Below are 21,156 nucleotides of genomic sequence, written 5' to 3' on the forward strand. Positions count from 1 at the left end.
CAACTGTTTTCTAAGATAGGAGTTCCTCAACAATCTGTAATTCCACAGTCATTTACTAAAAATGTCAGGATGTCTTTGAGTACAAACAGTAAATGCAAATTGCTGTCATTATTATCTGATTTAGCAAGGTATAGCTCATGTCTGAGAGTGCTGAGTGGCCCCAGATCTCCCTTGCATTCAGCAGATGGCAATGGCACTGAGGACCTTGCAGGATTAGCCCTTAATTCAATATCAAATCATATAATAATGCTATGCCACTATGGACACAGCATGAAGGAAAAAAAAGAAAAAAAAATTACACTGAAAAAGAAGGTCAAGGGAAAAAAGAACATGCTGCTAATGTATTAAAACAATTACAGTACTTTTGTCATCTAACTACTGAAGCACTGAGAAATCAATGCACAAAGGAATAAAGAGCAAGTCATTTATTTCTGGCATTAGGCTAGAAAAGGGAAAAATATAAGGGCAAGATATTTAACCTGTACAACCAGACTTCTTATTAGAGCATAAAAGTCAAAACTAGGAATAATTTCTAAGGGCATCTCCCAGAAACTTCTGGCAGAATTTTAACATCTGCAGAATGACTCAAACACATTCTGTCTGGTAAGGTCAAAGATCCTTCTGAAGGTGCATTCCAGTTGCTGCTATCACATGTATTGGAGCAGTTCCTTATTTCATTTGAGGGACAGAAAGCCCTGAGAAACCACAGGCAGAGAGAAAATGTCAAACTTTTCAAGCTTTAATGAGGCACTAATTTTTCCACACAGAAATTTGAAGCTCTTTTTTTTTTCCTCCAGGTATGAGGGAGCCCTGGTGATTAATGTGCAGCTATAATGGTCGGGGTTATTTGAAATTATTGGACAAATCCACTATTTCTTATACATTTTGAAGTATCAGAAATATTGCCTATAGCAGTCACCCTAAGATTTTGTGACTTTTTGTGTTAAAAAAAAGCCCTTGACTAATGCAAATAAAACACTCAAGCTTTCCACGCAGTGAAACCTTGTTTGACAGTAAACTGAGGTATTTTAACGTACACATGAAGTCCTCATACAAGCCTCACTACAAGAGGCAGCCACTCCTTGTTCACATCAGGCATCAGTCAAAGTACTTCAGGACAAAAACCCATCCTCCCTTTCCACTGATTGCTTAAAATAATCCAGCCAAGCCAGGATTGCCTGGAGCAGCAGGACAAAAGATAAAAGATTTAATGGTTCCCTTTCATCCTTCTGCCCTGGGGTCCAGCTGCGTTATGGGGCAGAAAACATGGCCATGCAGCAGTAAGGGTCTGCTGCTGGTCTGACCTCATGGGTTTTCACCTCGAGCATGCAGTGGCACTCCAGTCACTAGTGTGTCAAAACTGTATGAGCAAGTGCAAGGCAAGTTTCTACTTTTCTGCTTCTGCCTTGCACCTGGATGGACTTATTTTGCATCCCTGCCATCACCCTCTTTTCAGGCACCCAAAGAGAGGCAGTGCTCTCCAGCCCGGACCCCTCAACGACATGACTTCCAGGTGCCACCAAGAGCTGCCACTGCCTCAGCAGGACCAGTAAGACCTTTTGTTGCCTGGTAGCAGCACAGTTGTCATGCAGCCATCCTCCAGCAACAGACAGCAGCACATAAAAAGGGGCTGCATCACCTGCCCCTCTCCCACTGCAAGCCTGGTCCTACCAACTGAGTGCTCACAGCTGCTCAAGCCTTTTCCCAGGTCCATAACTCAGCATAAATTTGAGTCTTTAAAAATACACTAGCCATTCGACTTTCAGAAAGTTAATGTAAAGGAAGATGTACTGAATCTTCATTCTTTGCATCTTTGCTGTCCAACACTCGTTAGACAGGAACTGGCACTGAAGAAGAACCAAATTTCAAGTTAGCATGTCCTTCTCGCTGCTGAATTGGAATATCTATCCCTAAGAAACAATAATCGTCAAATCTAATATTGTATTTAAATATAAAAATATCATTGTATCTTCAAAACAAGATTTTGAGTTATTAATTTCTGGGTCTTCAACTTGAGATACTTTTAAAAAGCCTACTTTTTAGAGACATTTCTGAGAACATGAACTAAAATTTTCTGTTTACAACCCCAAAATACCATGCATATATATATATATATATAAAATAAATCTTAATTGGCATTATTTTCAAATAAATCAAGACTACCAGCCACAAAAGTTTTAACTTTGGTACCTAATGACAGGCTCCAAAATCCACTGTAATTGGACAACATCCAGTCAAGCAGATTTTGACAACTGCAGTACAGTGACCAGAATATATTCCACACTGGTACATAATATGGATGAAGAACAGGTCAAACTACATGTGGCAATGCCACATTGAAAGCTTTTCAGGTGCAATGCCTAGACTTCAGTGTGCAGTGTTATCCCCATCACCTGCTGCTAACTGCTATCCATACCACCCAGAGGGATAGCTCCCTTAAGGGAACAGAAATGTACAGATCTGCACTGTGTATTTTTAAAAGTGTTTAGCAAGACGCTTTGATTTATTATTTTCCCCCTACAAAGCAGCAAGGGGAAATTTCTTGGTGCTTTGGCCCAGGGAAGGAGATATAAGAAGAACACTGCTTGCCCCTGGGAACCAAATTATCATAAATATGCTAAGCAGTGAAAGCTCCCCAACATGTAGCACTGGAGCATGTGCAGTAAACACCAGAGGCTCTTCAGGGAAGCCTAGCACAACAAAGCATCCACTGGCAAAACGCTCCTGCCTTCTGTAGATTTGGCAGAACTGCCTACAAAGGGAACGATGGCATTTTCATCTGAGCAAGAATTGTTGGGTATGGTCCAAATCTCAGTGTAAGATGGGAATAACATGCACTACACTAACATACAGACCACGCACTTCATCCAGCACACAGAAGAGAAATGCATTGGGTCAAGTGGTAGGACACTTTCGGTGCATTGGGTTGCACAGACTAGGTTAGGGTCTTGCATATGCAGCTGTGGTCCATTGCCATGTAACCACAGAAGCAGTGACTCACTTGCCAGCATCTTCTGACATACGGAGGCAAAGGAGCTGCATGGCTGCAACGTGTCACAAGCTACACTGGCCAGGGGGCAAGGAAGAGGAGGGAATACATCTTGCAAACCCCACAGGAGACTCAGACAGGCATTAGCATACTGCAAGGCCACTGCAGTGCTTAAGGATGCCAGTTCCAGCATGTTGCCCAGGGGTGTATAGTACTTTGAAGCTGATGGGCACACGCTACTCGGACCTCTCTGAGCTATTTAATTTATGCAGTACCTGAACACCTACCACACAGAGCAGAGACCTCCTTGTACTGGCAGAAAAGACACAGCACCCAAAAGAACCCAAAAACCAAATAGGGCCATATCTGCATTTGACATTTCCACACTTGCCTTCCTCCCTGCTCGCTGGGACAGAAAAGCACAGCTTCATTGCATAAAATCAGAACTACGGGCATCAGAGCACTCGAAAGGCAGCTGCATTTTGCTTCCTCATGTGGTGAATGGGTTCCAAAAAAAAAACCTGCTGAGTTTCATGACGGTGGTGTTAAAACACAATGTTACATTAACTGTAGACCTATTTACATGATATATGTCCTTAAATTATGAGCCAAAAATTGTACTTGCTATACTGAGACACCCAAATCCAATGACAGGTTAACATGTCATTAAATGGATTAAAGGCAGCTTTTCTCATTATTACAACTTAATGGAAGACAGCAATACATAGTCTGTATATGTATTAAGAACATCTTAACAACTTCAAACTATCGGGTTTGTCAGTAAAACCCTGCATTGACAGCAGAATGAAAGAAATAACAAAGGTTCTTCCTTCCACAGCTTAAAGATCATACACGGGTAAAATATGAAGAACAGACATTATCCAGACCTGGATAATCCTTGTGAGTATTAAAATATCTGCATGGGCATATTTCCCTGTGGCAGCAGAACCATATTCTTGCGCAAGAACCTTCGACTGCTTGCAATACACAGTACTTCCACATCATGCTTTTGAGAAAGAACACCTTTATTTTGATAATTTTCAAACCATTCTCTCTCATTGAGGAGCTCAGCATTAGATTCTTGATTCAGCTGTACCATAATTACTCAGGGATTTTATTTGATGGCCTAGCTTATTTCAGTTAAATAAAGTGGAGGCATTAAGCAATTACTGGCCGAAAGCCCAGTGGGGTAATTTTCTAAATGTATATATTCACTTTTGGCATTATTTAGTGTTATTTATTGATTTAATGACCAAAAATACATGCAGAATAGAACTGTCTGATAGGTATAATTTTGGACTGGCATAATCCAGCTTTCTTCATTTGTATCTTTGTTTCCCAAGTCTTACGAGATATTGTATCTTTCATGCACACACTGGAAAGCATCTAATGCAAGAGATGCATTCTCTACCCTGTAAACAGTGTTTGTTCAGTTTTGCAGGCACAGAGGAATCTCCTTGGTTGAGATGTAAACCCTACCTTTCTGCACAAGCATACACGAATTTGATGCAGCATTTAGGATAAAGGTAAAAAAAATCACAAAGTGCAGTAACAGGACACTGTATTGAACTGGGCCTCTTGGCTCATCTACCCCATGATGATGTTTCACCACTACACATAAAAACATCCCGCTGTGACTAGCACTTGCTGCCATCTTTCATTTCTATAGGTCTTTTAGGCCATAAGTGCCAGCACAGCTTTTATAATACATGCTTTATTTTTCCAGTGTACAGAGAAAGAGACACAGGCTCATCAGAGGCGGAAGGTACCTGCCAGGGCTGAGACTACAAACTCAGTGTCCTCACTTCCATTCTGCTCATCTCTTCACAGCCCCATGCAGATAATACCAGTACATTTGGCCTCCTGACAGTGAGGCAAACACCATCAAATATGAGATTCAGATGGTGATCCTACTGTGAATCACCCTTCCCTATCAAATTGCCAAACCCTCTTCAAATTAAATAACAGCAGCATACCTTCTACTTCAGAATTTCTTCTTTTTTCTTGTTCCCCAAAGGAAAATGGCTTTTGCAACTGAACCATCTGTCCAACTGTCCATCAATCTTCCTCCCCTTTAGCCCTGTAATCTTTGAATCTGTTGACAAATTCCAAGCACATTTGAGGCAGTGCAGCAAATTCTCAGACACTATATTCCTATAAGTAATGGAAATAAGGGCATCTGTAGCTGATGAGAGAGAAATTATTGTCTCACTGAAGTAAAGGCTGCCATTAAGCACAGCTATGTTTGTAGAACTAGAATAGCTTAGCCAAAGGAAGGAGATGCAGAGACAGTGCCTCAAGCTGCCGCTTGTAGGTATAGGTTTTTTTTGATTAAAAGATACAATCTGAAACACTGGAACTACTAGCATCACTGAGATAGCCTCCTTATTTAAAATTCTGCAGACTCTGTCCATACCCCATTTCTCTAACAAGGCCTTCCTGTCACTGCTGCTCCTGTCTCTCTGTTGCTCCAGGTTGCTGGGTCTTCTCCTAGTGGACCCTTCAAATTCTAGGGGAGAGCAATGTCTCTTACTTTGTGTTTGTGTATCACCAGTCACGCATTGTGGCTTCTGAACGCCTCTATATGTGTAAAATGATATCTCATTATCCTTCCACATTTGTTTCTGCAAATAAGGGTTTGGATTTTTTTTCAGTAAACTGTTTTGCTTATTCATTAAGTCATTAAGGCCAACTAGAATAACCCATTTTTAATTTTTTTCGGACTAAGAAGCATTATCCTTTCTGTATCAGCCCTGGCTAGTCTATAGAAAATTATCAATTACATGATGTCAGTCTCAAACTGCAATCACTTGGCAGTCCATGGCTGCAGACTGGTAGACACTACTGCTGGTGAAACACTTCCTATAGCTTCTTTCAGGTTACAAAATTGTAAGCCTGTATTTATTTTTACTAAAGAATGCCTGTCAGAGAAGGTAGAAAAGCATCTTAAAGGAAGACTTCAATGATAATATACCAGCCTTCAGCTAGCTAGATATTCCCTATATAAGAACATATATTTAAAAGCAATTTTACAAATCAGTTTTTAGAAACACATCACTGATTACAGCAAATATATAGAAGCTGCAATTGATTCCATTAGGAGCTGCTGTTTTAAAGATACAACAGCCCACATCCCAGAAGAACAATGAAGTATAATATTCAAGCTCATTTAATCACTGTATCCAATTACAAGAAATAAATCATCACACATAGGCCTACATCTGCATTTTAAAATGTAAATAAATCCCAGATTTCCATGAGAAGTGGTGCATTCACTTCCCATTTGAAATGAGATCATCCGAAAACTATTAACAACTTCTAATTATCTTAAGGCAGTTCAAAACCTGTCCTTTTTTGTTCAGTTTGGAACTTGGTCATACAGATCTGCCATTCTCTGCAGTAGAGAACACGATCCTAATCCTGTCAAATACTGAACCTCAGCAGAGCTTGTGTATAGCCTAATGACAGACTTTGGTAATCTCTTTGCCTTCATATCTAGGGCTCTCCTCAGTCACAGGGATTCAGAAGAGGAGCTAGCCTTCTTGCTAACACTACAAATAGCAGCACTTTGGGCAACTGTTCCTGCCCTTTGCCGTAAAATCTCTCATCACAAACCTACATGACTGTCCCCTCTCGGAGGATCTCAATGCTCTCCATCAATCAAGAAAACCCAATACTGCCATTTCTTGCAAAGCTGATGGCATTTTCATGTTTTTCAGACACTTTTACAAATCTGTTATGAAAGATTTAGTGTTCTTTGTAATCACATAGTTGTAACTTCCAAAATTGTGTCATACTAACTTTGACTCCCTGAACAAATTTTCAGTCCTTTAACCTGAGATGTTAAATCAAATGCCCTGTAGCCCATCTGCATGTCAAAACCCTCACCGAAGTAGGAGATCAGATTCCCATTAATACTAACACAGTCTGTATGTACACATAAAAGAAAAATAAATAAAATGTTCAAAACATTTACATAAGCTGCACAAGCAACCCATAAGATGTACCAAAACACATCACACTGGAGACATTGCCTCAACCCACTGACACCACCCCAGGACAGACCTCAGGAAAATGCTTTTTTGCTGCTTTGCAACAGAAGAGAAATATCTGGGAGAGTACTGAAGGTCTGGAGAACATATGGGAGAGACCAAGCTTCAGCTGGCAGAGACCCTCCCCAGCCTAAAAGTTTAGACTTAGCTTGCCCAACAGGCCAAGGTTTCCCAACTGCCCACATCCCAAAATCTTGTGTGTGCTTTGGGGCTTCTGTCATAGCAAACCTCAGAGGTCCAGGGGGCCCCACAATGGCAAAGTGATGGATGTGTGAGCCCCCCAAGGTCTCACACTGCCCTGGGGAAGGACTCCCTGATCACCAAGAAGCCCTGCTGGGAGGAGCATGCAATGCAGGCATGGACACCACCTTCAAAGCATTTGCAACCTGTGTATGGCCCAAGAGCCCTACATGGCTGTCACAAAGACAGCAAGGTGAGCAGGCAACTTCCCTTTGTTTCCCAGGCTCTGCTCGGGGTGGACATTCCTTCTCTGGGTTGGAGGAAGAGGACAGTAAGGAGACTGCAGCACTGCCAGGGCTGCTTCCTCACAGTCAGGCTGGGCTCGAGCAGGCCAGAGGTCTGCATCTGTTTGCCTGTCATAAGAGAAGAATCTATAGTTGCCTTAATAGGCAAAATGTTTACATTTGCTTGTTACTGGTGGTTTCCATGCTTTGGGGCAGTGCTGCATGCTCACTGCTGCTTTAAGACTGAGTGAAACAACTCTTGACAAAAGGGATCTGACAAATGCTATTTGTTTGTGGTTTGTTTTCACTGTTGTTTGTTTGCTTCCAGCTTGTTGCTGCATCCCATATGATGTACTAACAGTAACAACAAACAAAACCTCATGGACAAGGCTTCTGTGGGGAGGGAAATGAAAGCCAATAAGGGTTTCATTATTGTAGTGATTCCAGGGCTTTGAATTCACAACTGGGAAAGAACAAAGGCAGTATCTGGCTTTCTAATTTTAGCTGTGGTGGTTCTTTGAGAGTTCAACTAGCCCTAAATCCTAAGAAGTGGAGGTGGGGAGGGTTAAAGAAAGGCTGCTTGGGTAATTGGTAGACCCTTGTGGGTGGGAGGAGGGATAATGGCAGGAGGGGGATTCAGGGTGCAGAAAAAAGAAAATAAACTGAAAAGCAATGGAAGGTGAAGTATAAATGCCTCCAGCACTCCCAGGTCAGACAGCATGATTTCTCTATGATTACATTCCTGATTCTGGCAATTTATATTTCCATCAAAGCTCAAGTTCAAGCAAAGGAATAAAATCACAGTTCATCCCTACTGCTGTCAAAAGAAAGTCAAAGGTTTTTATTATTAGCTTTCATCAAAATTAGATCCATCAACACTGTCACTTTATTTACATTGATCTGTTTTCCCTGCCCTCCCACCCCAGAATGTTTTTGAGCTCAGTGTCCTTGAAAACAAGCCATCATATTTTCACTTCACAGAGAGTACTGATTTGGTTTCAGGTGGATCTCACAAGCTTTTCTGAACTGAGACAAGGTCATCCCATGATCTTAGCCTGGCTCAGAAGCCAGTGATGTGAGCTGCTGCCACAGCTACAACTCACATCAGTATTTTTCACCTTGTCTAAACGATGGGACAAGCAATTTACTTTATTGCAGTAACTGACGGTAACCAAAAAGCTCTTTCTGCCAGAACCAGCTATACTTCATGAAGGTAACTGACACCTCACGAGAAACCTCTGGCTGTCAAAGTGCTGTAATTCTACTCGTATTTCAATCTCTGAAAGGATCAAAATTGACTTTAAAAAAATCAAGCAGGATTGTCTCCAATGCTAACCACATGTTGGCACAACAACTCTCCTAAAAGGTCTTATATACCCTAACTGAAACAAAACTGGATTAAGCCTTCCTGTCTAAAAAAGTGACAGCAATTTAAAGCCTGCATTACAGGCTTACTGATGGCAGTTAATGCATGAAGCTTCTGAATTTATGCCAAGCACAATCTGCTCCATTATCTCCTTTTTAGATGGTTCCCTCTGCTCTCATAAAAATATTCCTACATCTAACAGCCAATCTCCTGACTCACCCATTAGAATGGAAACCTAGCAAGATAACACAAACCACAGCAGAATCCCCTACCAACCTCATTCAGCACACAGCAAACCCAGCCTTCAGTAGCTGCTGCCACAGCTGCTTCTTCCCTTCTTATTTCCTCAGACACAATAGAGAAGACACCAGCCAGCACTAGGGCAAGGCAGAGCTGAGCTCTGCTGCACTTGGTAATCCAGAGTGTGTTGGCACCAGTTTGCTAACGTCACAAGCAGGCTTTCTCAAGCAATTGAGTTTATTCAGCTACATAGCAAGCAGAGGAGTTTGGTGCTGTAAAGCAGCTCAGGGTTCACAGATATAAGGGAGATCTTAAGAGCCCACAGAAAGCGTTATCAACACTACACATCGGGAAACAGGCACAAATCTATTCCAATTAATGGTTCACAAATAGGTCTTCTGTGGTGGCTTTTTGTTCTTAATTTCCATGGGTGTGCTCTGAGTACAAGGATTTACAGAAAATGGTAAGATGAGGAAGAAAATAACTGCCTCAGGACACTATACAATGAAGTGTCACCAAAGGGTAACAGACAGCATGACAGGGAGCTTAGTAAAGTAATGATAACTATAGTGTGGCTATAGCCAAAACAGTCCCGTTCTTGTTCACAAAAAGACCAAGGCTGCTACTTTCATAATACCATGAAACAATCTGAACTCAGGGCATGTTAAGAAGAATTGTGGGGGAGAGTAAATTTAGTTCACAAGGGAGAAAAAAGCAGCTTTGAAGAACACATTTCTTTCAGATTCTTAATACACAACCTCAAAGCACAAGTCTTCAGAGAATCTATCCTACCACCCTGCAGTCAGGGAATGAACACACTCTTTATATTCCTCAGATAATGTTAATCTCACAAGAAAATCATTGTATTTTTGAGCCATATAAATTTTGAGCACTGGAAACACTGGAATTCAAACCCTGAAGACAGTGCACAAACTGTATTCTTGGACTCAAAGATGTAACAAGTATGTGAACATAAATTTTTATGTTTTCAGCATTCTTACAGAAAAACTCCCCCACTCTGTGAAAGTTTCCTTCCAAAAAAGTCTGAATTCAGAGCACCATCTCCATGTTTTATAACATTACAGAGAGTCTGCTCTTGGGAAGGAGTGCTTTGTTGTATCCTAAGAACAAGCTTTCAACTTAATAACCATCACATTAAGTGCTAATAGCAACACAGAAGTTATTAATGGACAAACACCCCTATTTATGCCAGCAGGTGGTGAATCTTCATGTTGCAGAAAAGCAACCCAAAAAAGAGAGCACTGAAGACAACATTCGGTTTTTCAAGGTAGGATAGTAGAAAGCCTTAAGAAGGAAAGAAAGGAACACAAGGCTTAGTAGTGAGAATGAGGAAATACCCAGGTAATATGGGAGATCCATGGTGAAGGGCACCACAGTTGAGGTTCCTGATGGTCTGTGGCTCATGCTGAAGGAACAGGACATGTGGAGGCTTTCTAAGAAGCAGACAACACTGATATTTCAGTCTTTCATTTCCAGTTCCTACTCTTACAGTTAACTGACCTGCCAACCCACACACCATCTGTTGCTGTTCCTCTTACACTACTCCCTTACAAATCAGGTCTCACTTTTCCCCTATTAGAAACAGCAGCTTTGAGGTAACTCTGTGTTTTATGATTAGTCAGCTTCAATGAACCACATCCTGGGAAATCACGAAAACAGAGCTGAGAGGATCTAGAAAGTTGTGTCACCTTCACACTTTGTGGTTTGATCCCATTGCTGCAGAGGAATGGATCTCCTGGAGACAGAAGTCAGTAAGAGTTACCACTATTTAGACATATTTCAGAATTTGGCTATGACTTTTTGCTAAGCTGATGTTGACTGCCTTTGCCTTTGACATTATTATGGCTCACTGGAACCAATATCTCATTGGTTGCAACAGAACAGACCTGGCCTGCTTCATCTCCAGACCTGCAGCCATGGAACTAACTCAATCACCGGTGTAGTGCTTAAGCCAGACAGGGAATCAATCCAAGTTGCTGGTGTACTTCTAAGACAACATCTCCTTTGGTGAGAGAGATCCCTCTGGCATCACCACTGTGCAGGGACTCAGTTTTCCTTGTTGCCTCTATGGCCCTCAGTCCTAGCCTTCTGACCCTGGAACACGAGTTATTTCTGCTAGATTTGACACTGACCAGCCACACTCAAGCAATTAGAAAAGCAAAAGGCAGACACTAAAAGACAACCTCTGCTACTCTTTTTATCTCCAAAACACAAGCATTTTTATAAAACAAAACCCTGGAAGCATTTTTTTTAATCCCTTCCGTACTTGATTCCTGGCTTAACACCATAGGAAAATCAGGAAATATCAAAAGCAACATTCTGAAAAAAGTTCCACAGAAAAATTTCTCAAATACACTAACACATCCCTTTATAATCTCAGCTACTTACTGTATCTGTTAATTTAGAGATATATATGACCATATATCCTTTCATATTTTTGAAATACTTAACTCCATTGGTTTGATAATTCATATCACCTAGACTTCCAATGTCATTAGGGCAAAAGTGATTTTACAAATAACTGATTATAATACTTTAGGGTCACATTAGCTTTCCAGAAACCTTACCAAATCAAAACAACTTGTCTTCCAAATGTTTTATCAATTTTTTTATATCACTCAAGTCTATTTTGCAGTACAACAAATGAACACATCCTGCCTTTTATTACTTAAAAAAATAACAAAACTAAAAGCCTTTTTCATTGACAAAAGAAAATTACAGATCTTCATTCACCCCTAAAAACATTCTCTTGCTAGAACTGTGCTTCCCAATTCTTTCCTGTTTAAGCCACTAAGATCATCAAACACCCACATATTGTCTACAGTGCACATCTTCATAATAAATGGTTTCACTCTAGGCTTTCATGACAGCTCCTTATCACTTTCTCACATAGCAAAAGGTGACAACTAGCTATAATGATCCCCATAATTACAAAGAAAGGATTGAGAAACTAAGAATACTACGATCTAATTGACTATAATGGTAGCTTTTTCTTCTGCAAGTTTGACTCAAACACAAACCACTTTAAACACTTTGGCCCTTAGGTCATCACCTCAAGACATTCTTCTACAGGGTATAAAAGTAATCTATTTAGGTGCCTGAGGTGCCCAAAGGTGCCTGGGCATTCCTGGGCATACTGAAACCATGTGTTTGTCTGATAGGTAACTCAGTACCTTTTCCTCCTTGAAAGGGCCTGCTCTGCTAGGCGTTCTTACACCATGAGAAGTATTTGTGGTGGTGAACTGAAAAAATACCCTCAGTACCTACAGAGTCCTGATAATGAAGACAGAGCCTTGATCACTAGGATGTTCACCATTCCTCATGCTGTCTTCTAGTTTCCCAGTCACTTAATATAACAGTGAGACAAGCCAGGAGCAGCATTCCCAAACTGCCTTTCTGAAGTTTGCCCTAACAAGCCTTGATGCCCAAGTGCAAAAAAAAAAAACACTCCTTTTTCAGGTTCTGAGTCCTAATTTCTCAGAAATAACTGCCTGAGTGCCTGGCAGGAGACAGTATCTCAGACATATTCCCCTTGCTGGCGTTTCCTATGAGCTTAGGCACCACAGCATGTGACATGTTGCCTGTAGTGAATCCCAGGCATGGCACTCAGTCTCCAAGTTGATTCAGCTCACTAATGTGAGAGAAAGAAGCTCCTGCTTCTCTTGTCCTAGCTCCAGCCCCCACCATGACATTTGCAAAGCCAATCAGCAGAAAACTGTTTGCTCTCTGCTGCCAACTGAACTGATAACTCACACAGGAAGGAACTAGTACCATATTTTAACCTCAGATTCTGATTACTTGCTTCCAAATTGCAATGGGCTTCATCCAGTACACTGGGTCAGCTCAAAGATCTCCCATACAATAGAACCAGATGGTTGGTAAGAGGCCAACAGAGGATGCCCAGGGGAAGAAATAAGATAAGAAAAAGACAAATACATTCTCTGATACACTGTTCTAGCTTCCAGCAACTGGCAGCAGAGATTTTCCAAACAGGAAGCTGTATCAACACCACTGCACAATGGAGTTTCTGCAGGGATTTTGCCTGATTTGTTTTTGAACCCTTCCAATCTTTGGTTACCACAAAATCCTCACAGTAATGAGTTTCACAATTTAGATGTGCACCATATCAGAAAAGAACTCCTTTTTATTAGTTATAACCCCAGAAATTTCACTGTGTTAAAAAAACACTTCCCACATTATCAGAAACAATGAATATTTTTCCATATTCACCTGCCCCATGCAATCCATAGTCCCATAGATCACTATATGCCTCCTTTACAGAAACTATTTTTCTAAGATGACAAAACCTACACTATTAATTCTTAGATGTATTTCACCTATACTTCTAATTACACTTGCTGCCCTTTTCAAACTTTCTTTAGTTCATTTACAACCTTTTTGAGCAGGGGGATTAGAAGGAACCATATTATACATACCATATTACACAGTTATACAATTGTATAGCAGTGGTTCTTGCTTGTCCTGTCTCAAATAGTTTTGTCTTTTTAATCAATGATGATCAAAAATTTCCAAGAACTATCTGCTCTATCTCCAAAGACCTATTTTCTGCGTGATATTAGCCAATTCAGCACCTCTGATTTGGTGAGAAAGGATTTCCTTTCTCTGGGTTAGAAAATGCATTACTTGCATTTTTTAAATTTGGATCTCATCTGCAATTATATCACGCAGATTTTTATTCCTTTCATCCTTCTTCAGGCACAGGGCTGGTTTGAGGGGGACCGCTCCTAACACTTAAAGTATCTTCCCAGTCCTTGACTGCCCTGTTCTTACTACTTCCATGAGGATACTTTTGAGTTAGATCTGCTTCCTAATCTAACTCACCTTGAAGAGACAACCTAAGTTTGTCAATATGGTAACAGGACAACACAACAGCTCAAACAGGCAGTCAGAGGTGGGATAACAGGGTGTACAAGAACATACTCTTGCATGGCCACCAATTTAGTATGGCTTCACTTACTACAAGACCCCTAGCCATTTAATATTATTGGCAGATGCCATTATCTCAGTTTTAATCCCACACTCAACAGCACCCACTCTTCAATGGCGGCTTCTCTCCATTTTAAACACTGACAATTTACTCTTACTTTTCATTTTCTCTCTTTTAAGTCATCATCAGTCCTGAAAAGCATCTTCTTCCTTATTAAAAGGATCCTTAAATTTCTTTCAGGATTTTTGGCACGGGACTTTACCAAAAGCAATGTGGAAATACAAATATAAGATACAGGCACACCAGACTATATATACCTTCACACTCCTTCAAATCTTTAACAGCTCTACAGGCTACACAAAATCTGGCTTATCTCTGAAAAAAAAAAAAACAAACACCACATTTCCCACCACATTTCCCTTCCCTTAGTACAATATTTCTGCATGCATTTCTTCCTTCTGCTTTTACTCTACCACCAGTCAACTTACTAGCACAAAGGCATAGCTTTATACTGCAGCTTTGCCTCTAATCAAACTCCTGCAAGCAAGTCCAGCTTCTGAAGGCAAGAGTCCTTCTCTCTTGCTGTCCCCACCTGCGCACCTCCCATTCCCTGCCACCTTCTCCCTGTATCAGGGCAAACTTTGTGACACTGACAGATAGAGATGATCAGGAAACTGATCTGTCTTAAAACTAAAAATTTGGTATTTCCTACATTAGTATCAACTAGGACCAGCTCCCTGCTCATTCTGCTACAGAATCACATGACAGGCTGTCACCTGGGGACTGCACCAAGAGACCAGTGCAGCAACAGGAATGAGTGCTCAGCAAAGGCCGAGCTGCTTCTTTTGACTACAGTGCCACTTTATGCTGGAATAATGTATTGGTAAAATGACAACCTTATTGCTTAGATGGCTCCCCAAACAGAACCACTACTTTTAATTGGCATCACATTTTTCACCTTCCTCTGCTGCTCAAGATGATTTTATGACAGATTACAAACTACTGTTAGGAGTTCATCAATTTCGTATTTGAGCTACTTTAGAAGTCTTTGGGGAGTAACATCTGATCCTGGTGATTTGTTACTATTCATTTTATTGATTGTTTCTAAACCTACTTCTACTGGCTCTGCAATTTGAGAGAGCTTAGACTCATGCTTAATGAAGCAATGGTTCTGCACAAGAACCTTCCCAGGTTCTCTCACACTGAACACTGAGATAAATGATTATTTCAGCTTTTCTGCTATTCTTAGATGATGTTGTTCCATGCAGCCTGCTAAACTATTATTCCTCTCCTATAGGCATAGCATTTAGCCTACTCAGTTCACCCAGTTTTCCTAAGACTTTGAGGAAAAGTTTACAAAATACCTCAAAATGATGACAGGCAATATTTCATTATAAAGGACTAGTAAGAGGAAGGGCTAGCAGGCATTTATTCCCCCCATCCTAAAAGCTGGAAGATAGGATCACAAAGTGTGGGGCAAATATTTATTCTTCTTGGCATCAGTCCACACGCATCAGGTTGTGTGGCAATCACAGGAGTACATTTTTTAACACCTTTTACTCATCAGTAATAAAGCACAGCGAGCAAAACTCCTAACAATGTCATATATAGCTATGAAACAAAAAAAAAAACAACCACCAAAATATCAAAAATCAATCAGATTTTTTTTTTTTGGATTATTAAACAAAAGACACACCTAGAAAAGGCCAAGCTGTAACCCTTTTTCACAATATCATTTAGCAGCTGACTACAATCAGCTCATGCGAGGCAGTACCATTCCTCTAAAAGGTCACATAAAGCTCTGCAGAGGATGCCATTACCCAACATCAAAGTAGTGTCATTGGTGCAAGGGTGGAAACTGAAAGGATTAAACAAAAGTAACCCTCACTCCGCAGCACCTCTAGGACAGACATGGTTTGAAGGCCCCTTCTAGATCCTAAAGCTAAAACTGCTTCTGTGTAAGAGAGGAGAATTCCCACTAATTCAAGGACCATGCACTGTCCCAGGTAAGGTGACACAGCATGGTATAAAGGTCATTATTCCTTCATTTTCCTATTCCTAAGAAATCCAGACCATACTTACACCCTTCTGCATGATTTGGCTACAACATCAATATTGATCCTCTTTTTCTGTTCCTTCAGTCTTCTTGGGGCTTGGTACATTGTGGGTTAGAATACTCTGTGAGAGGAAAACTTTCTCCCTTTGAGATGGAAGGCTGGCAAGCCTTTGTTACTGGCAAGCCCAAATGATGCATTTCATCACTTGCCATCCTAACTTCCATGATAGCCTAACAAAAGTATCATGCCTCCCCTTTGCTACAATCATTTTCACCCAGTCCACTAGCAAGATCATAGAATCATAGAATAGTTAGGGTTGGAAAGGACCTTAAGATCATCAAGTTCCAACACCCCTGCCACGGGCAGGGACACCTCACACTAACCATATCACCCAAGGCCTCATCCAACCCGGTCTTGAACACTGCCAGGGATGGAGCATTCACAACCTCCCTGGGCAAACCATTCCAGTGCCTCACCACCTTATAGGAAAGAATTTCCTCCTTATATCCAGTCTAAACTTCCCCTGTTTAAATTTTAACCCATTACCCTTGTCCTGTCACTACAGTCCCTAATGAAGAGTCCATCCCCAGCATCCCTATAGGCCCCCTTCAGATACTGGAAGGCTGCTATGAGGTCTCCACACAGCCTTCTCTTCTCCAGGCTGAACAGCCCCAACTTCCTCAGCCTGTCTTCATACAGGAGGTGCTCCAGTCCCCTGATCATCCTCGTGGCCCTCCTCTGGACTTGTTCCAACAGTTCCATGTCCTTTTTTTATGTTGAGGACACCAGAACTGCACACAATACTCCAGATGAGGTCTCACGAGAGCAGAGTAAAGGGGCAGGATCACCTCCTTCGGCCTGCCTGTCACGCTCCTTTTGATGCAGCCCAGGATACAGTTGGCTTTCTGGGCTGCAAGCACACACTGCCTGCTCATGTTCATTTTCTCATCAACCAGCACCCCCAAGTCCTTCTCCGCAGGGGTGCTCTGAATCTCTTCTTTGCCCAACCTGCAGCTGTGCCTGGGATTGCTCCAACCCAGGTGTAGGACCTTGCACTTATCATGGTTAAACGTCATGAGGTTGGCATCAGCCCACCTCACAAGTGTGTCAAGGTCCCATCAAGACACATCAGTTAAGACCAACATCATACTGTTCCAGTCATACCATTCCTCACTTATATGCTTTCTCCAGATCTCCATTTTCCACCACTTCTTGCTCTCAAAGACCTTCACAAATCAGTCTCTTCTCTGTACTCATTCCCTAAAATTAATATCGCAGTAGGGAGGTAAAAGACAGGTAGTGTCATCACATGTGATGATGGAGATTATGTTGTGCTTCTGAGATATTCTGCTTAAGCTGCCTGAGAGAGGTGGCTCAGTGGCCTGAAGGAAGTGGTCTGAGGGATCCAGGCAAGTCCATAGAAATGGAAGTGGATGTGACAACCACTGTGTCATTCCAGAGGCTGCCAAACTTTGAATGTAACCACCACAAGGCAAGATGGCATGCTTGAATAAAAGCCAGTCCAAGGTTATTACAAAAACTAGATCAGAATAATATCCAGAGAAGAAAATTGTGTTAATGCCCAAGAAATAAAAGTTTTTTCAGAGAAGGACAACAACTCTGAAAGAAATGTTGTGGTCAGTGGAAAGGGATCACAGATTCTAAGACACTAAGATTTGTCTTCTTGGAGATTAATTGTTCAAATCCCCATCCTTGATGAAGATTAGCTCAGGAGGTCTGCCTTGCATTTTCTGCCTGGATACTGACATATTTGAAGTGTCTTGCTCTGTTCAACCCTTAAAACTTCAAACTGCCCTCTAAAGTACACACTCAGCAGAGATTCCCCAGTGATTCCAACAACCTTAAGACATGACTCAAAAATGCTGTTGGTTAGAGAAATTTAAAATTTCCATCCATGTCATGGTAAGAAACAGGAACAATCTTCTTGGGGGCTGGGACACTGCAGGTTGTAATAACTCAGGAGATTAAAACTTTATCCGTCTGAGATGGATGGCTGGCAAGCCTTTGTTACTGGCAAGCCCAAATTTAAGATGGCGCCACAAGAACTCGCATATACTCCCTGACATAGTCACAACCCAAAAAAAAAACAACCCAACCTCAGTAATTAAACAGTATCAAGCATGTTAAGTTCCAAGTCTTACAAACCTCAGGCTTTCAAGACATCCTTGCCTAAGGAAGTCATCTGAGCAATAGGCTAGTCTAGCTATGCACACTGCAGTGTCCTCTTTAGTGTCCTCGATTGCTATAACACCACAGAAAATGGGACAACTCTTCAGTCCAGGTCCCCACCTATTTATTATAGCAGAGGATGCCACAGCAGAGTTCTCAAGATATCTTGCTATAGGTTTAGCAGAGCTGAAGGGAGCCTTGAGGTCTGGGCTGGACCCCAGCTACATTTATTCTAGACCAGATCCAAAACTTCCCTTTCATTCTCCAGCTGCAAGTGGTACCTGCTGACTTGGGCTGGAAAATGGTAGATGGCTGGAAGTAATAATACATGGTGCATCGTTCAGCCACTGTCAGTATTTATAAGAAGCAGTGTTCCGTTACCACACTAGCCTCACGAGACAGTGGTTTTAATTTTTTTTTTTTTTAATGACCATAGAGAGTTGCAGTTATGATTTATTATACAAAGAGTGGGAATGAAAACACACAGAGAATCCCTCTTCGGGAAGCAGTGCAAAGGGTCAAAGAGAACAACAGCCTCCCATGCACCAGCATACATAAGAACAGCTCCTTCTCATGTTCTTTATAGACACAAATAAGAAAAACAGGTTGGGGACTGGAGGAAAAGCAGGAGGCCAAGGAGTTCATCCTGGAACTGGCAGACTGACAACAGGAGCAGCAGTAGGGTACAACAGCATTGTCCTTTTATGTTCTGCAAAGCTATGCCTGCTAAAACACAAGTCTGCAGGACTCTGCAACACAACCGTTCTCTGAGATGGCCCAGACTGGAACTACAGAAAATGCAAAGAAGAGCAAAATCAAACACACAATCAGCAGAAGGATGCCTTCAGCTGCACACACAAAGGACACGTATACAGTCAATATCCCATACTTCCTCATGCCAAATGCCACTAGGTCTGCAAAACAGACTGATAAAAAAATATTACAGGGGCATCTACCACATAGAACATTGTGAAACAGAATTCCCAAAATCTTCCATTTTGACAAAGTTCTATATTACCAGCTTAATAAAGTCAGAAAAATACCAGTAAGTGAGGAAAGTGGAAGGCTGCTGAGCAAGGTTTGGCACACTTCTTTGTGATGGCAAAAAACTGAAGCCACATCTACTTTGTTCTGCCTCTGGGATCCAGTTAACCCTGGCTACAGGGCAGAGCTAATTGCTTCTCTCTAAAAGGTCTTAGGATAAGGCAGAAGAGGTGAAGGGAAGCCAATCAACCTTCAAATACATTACCATCTGCTAACAACCACTCCAAGTAGTGGCTTAGCATTTGTTTTGAGGGCAGCTTAGCAGCCCCTCTCTGCAACAATGAGAACAGGCTTATGAACAGTCTCCAGGTGATGGGAGGGAGGGCAGCAAAGAGAAAAGAAAGAAAAGGTAGTACACCTGCAGATGCATACAGCATCTAATGCTTCATGTAAGGAATCTTTTATATTTATGAACGCTAAAATATAATGCATATTGCTAGTGAAAATCACATTGTTTTCCAGCAAGGTTCTGAGCTTATAAAGAAAAAAGATGAAGCAGACCAGGAAGGCAGGCAGCTAATGTCCCTCAATTCGCATTTCATAAACATTAACGGGAAACTTATTCTAGATACAACGTTTGACCTTAAAGGGCCCTCACTACACTGCCTGAGATCTGGCTCAAGTAAACTGCTCCCAGCACTATTCTGTGGGCATCTGTGGAAGAAAAAACATCACCTTCCCTCTGCACTAAATATTAATGTCTAGGCAGACAAAAGCAGCAGTAGGAATACCATAATAATACCACCAACAGACACCGTATACGTTTCTTCGGAGCATTCACACATCAGCACTACGAATATGCCTATTGTCCCATATTAAACAACTTGTTCTGAGACGTTCCTCTGGGAATCACAGATGTTATTTATATTTTCAGTCACTTAAAAGGATTAAAGTGTGTTTATTCTCAGTAATCTCTTTTGTAGAGAGAGAGATATATAGGCAGCAGCAGCATACATTTTAACCCTGCTGGGAGCGATCAAATGCACAGCACCATTTAGAGCCAGCTGCCTTCTTCTTCTTGTCAGTATTGGGGAGCTCTGAAAGTCTCACCAGCCTGGCCGCTTTTATTAAAACTATTTATACGAACTGCATGTTGCAGGCACTTGTGATAAACAACTCCAGGAGCTCTTGGTGACAATACATACACACATAAACCTTGGTGCATACAGCCAAGAGATCCACCTGAAAACTAAACCACATGTCAAGCAGACGGATCATAATAATTGCTTTAGGCTGGAACAAACTACAGTCTCTGGTTGAAGACACAGAAGGACTGAAGACACAGCTATACACCGTGCTCTGGGTTAAAAGGGAACTTCTAAGCCGGGCTTGTGAAACAGAAGGTGTGCCAAAGTATTGGGGTGGTGGCAAAATGAGTAGTTGGCCAGGAGACTGAAGCGCAGAGAGAGTATCCTGATCAAAATAATCATAGCTGCAGGCTGCAGGGAATGGCAGCCTCTGCCTGAGGAGACACTGGTGCAGTGCAAGGCAGGCCGCAGCAGGCGGCAACGACTGCCCGAGATAAAAGAGGCTCAAGTTGCGCTAAGTGTGCGGCTGGGGAGCGGCCCTGCTCACAGCCGACATCCCTGCCCGGGAGTCCCGCTTGGCCACCTCCCGGTTGCCGCACGCTCGCGGTTTCCTCCTCACGTTGCCCCAGGCTGATCAGGCTGGCAGCCGGCTCTCGGCAGAGGATGCCTGGAAGCGACCTCCGCGCAGACCCCCTCTGCCGGCATCGGGACCGGGTCCTCTTCCCCTCTCCCGCCCAGGACCGGGCCCTTCCCCGGC

At 42.0% G+C, this 21,156-nt stretch overlaps 1 protein-coding gene across 3 annotated transcripts in view; it reads right to left on the minus strand.

Moving 5' to 3' along the window:
- RAPGEF5 (Rap guanine nucleotide exchange factor 5) overlaps positions 1-21,156 on the minus strand; it is a 132,456-nt gene that overhangs the window by 43,364 nt on the left and 67,936 nt on the right. The gene's annotated exons all lie outside the window — the stretch shown is intronic.

The sequence above is a fragment of the Pezoporus occidentalis genome, unplaced genomic scaffold, assembly GCF_034315485.1.
Source record: "Pezoporus occidentalis ecotype Australia unplaced genomic scaffold, CSIRO_AGI_Poc_V1 ctg103, whole genome shotgun sequence".
Taxonomy (NCBI): Eukaryota; Metazoa; Chordata; class Aves; order Psittaciformes; family Psittacidae; genus Pezoporus; species Pezoporus occidentalis.